Source organism: Pinus tabuliformis, chromosome 6, assembly GCF_031772625.1.
Source record: "Pinus tabuliformis cultivar Carrire ecotype Pingquan chromosome 6, CPIR1, whole genome shotgun sequence".
In the NCBI taxonomy this organism is placed as follows: domain Eukaryota; kingdom Viridiplantae; phylum Streptophyta; class Pinopsida; order Pinales; family Pinaceae; genus Pinus; species Pinus tabuliformis.
Genome location: NC_142292.1, coordinates 722,422,229 through 722,424,088, shown reverse-complemented (window position 1 = coordinate 722,424,088; position 1,860 = coordinate 722,422,229). Strand labels below are relative to the sequence as shown.

At 45.2% G+C, this 1,860-nt stretch overlaps 1 pseudogene; it reads left to right on the top strand.

Moving 5' to 3' along the window:
* The first annotated feature begins 586 nt into the window (after window positions 1–586).
* Window positions 587–1,859, top strand: LOC149260734 (eukaryotic initiation factor 4A-1 pseudogene; annotated as a pseudogene).
* The last annotated feature ends 1 nt before the right edge of the window (window position 1,860 follows it).

Below are 1,860 nucleotides of genomic sequence, written 5' to 3'. Positions count from 1 at the left end.
TTCTGCGTTTTGGGGCTCATGAGTCGTTTGGAAATGGCGATAATTAAAAGCTTAAAGTTTCCATATAGTGATCAAAGTTATTTCCAGTGGCTTAATGGAAAAGGTCAAAATTACGATTTAGGAGATGTCTGCCCAGGTTAAAGAAGATGGGCCGACTTAGTTAAATGAAGCAGCGATTCCACCGAGGGGTTTCTGTAACGAAAAGTAGCCGACCTCTCACTCAAGCTAACGACACTTTTTACTCTTTGGTTCTTATCTGTACAAATAAAAAATATAGTTCTAGTCAATTTCGTTATGCAGGTTGTGGATTCATATGAAAAGGGTTTTCGATAGATCAAGTATTTTGGAATATAACCAGAACTCACTGGGATTTCTGTTCGACTTTCTTCGTGGATTTTTGTTAAAATTTGTTGAAATAATTAGGGTGGGTTTTGAAGCTGTTCGTGTTCTTGTTTGAAATTAGGTCTACCTATTTAACAGGTTTGTGACCGGGTGTAATAGGTTCAAGAGTATACTCTTTGTGCCGTTGCTGCTGCTGTCCGCTCTGCTCTGCGAATTGGCCTGGCGAACCATTTCTTCAGCTTGGATTAAACCCTAATAATCATGGCCGGAACGGGAGCAGATGCAACTCTCTTCGACGCTCGTCAGTATGACGCCAAGATGAAGGAAATACTTTCAACAGAAGGCGACGAGCTCTTCGCAAGCTACGATGAAGTTCACGAAAGCTTCGATGAAATGGGCTTACACGAGAATCTTCTTAGAGGCATCTACGCCTATGGGTTTGAGAAGCCATCTGCGATTCAGCAGAGGGGAATAGTGCCGTTCTGCAAGGGTCTTGATGTGATACAGCAGGCCCAGTCTGGAACGGGCAAGACAGCGACTTTCTGTTCCGGAATTCTGCAGCAACTCGACTATGGCTCGCTGGAATGCCAGGCTTTGGTTCTCGCCCCCACCCGAGAGCTTGCACAACAAATCGAAAAGGTCATGCGCGCTCTCGGGGATTACTTGCAGGTTAAAGTTCATGCCTGCGTAGGTGGAACCAGTGTTCGCGATGATCAGCGTATACTCATGAGTGGAGTTCATGTTGTTGTTGGAACCCCGGGCCGTGTGTTTGACATGTTACGCAGGCACTCTCTTCGCCCCGATTGCATCAAGATGTTTGTGCTGGATGAAGCCGATGAAATGCTTTCCAGGGGTTTCAAAGACCAGATCTATGATATTTTTCAGCTACTCCCTTCAGCGATTCAGGTGGGTGTTTTCTCTGCTACAATGCCCCCTGAAGCACTTGAGATCACCAGGAAATTCATGAGTAAGCCTGTGAGGATTCTAGTGAAGAGGGACGAGTTGACACTCGAGGGTATCAAGCAGTTCTATGTCAATGTTGAAAAAGAGGATTGGAAACTTGATACACTGTGTGATCTGTATGAGACCCTGGCAATCACACAAAGCGTTATTTTTGTTAACACCAGGCGAAAGGTTGATTGGTTGACGGACAAGATGACAGCTCGTGACCACACTGTCTCCGCTACTCATGGGGACATGGATCAAAACACCAGGGATGTCATTATGAGGGAATTTCGATCTGGATCCTCACGTGTACTGATTACAACTGATCTGCTGGCACGTGGTATTGATGTGCAACAAGTCTCACTAGTCATCAACTATGACCTTCCTACCCAGCCAGAAAACTATCTCCATCGAATTGGTCGTAGTGGCAGGTTTGGAAGGAAGGGTGTGGCAATTAACTTTGTTACAAGAGATGATGAGAGAATGCTACAAGACGTTCAGAGGTTCTACAATGTCGTTGTTGAGGAGCTTCCTTCTAATGTTGCTGATCTTCTCTGAGGCCTTGTTAGAAAG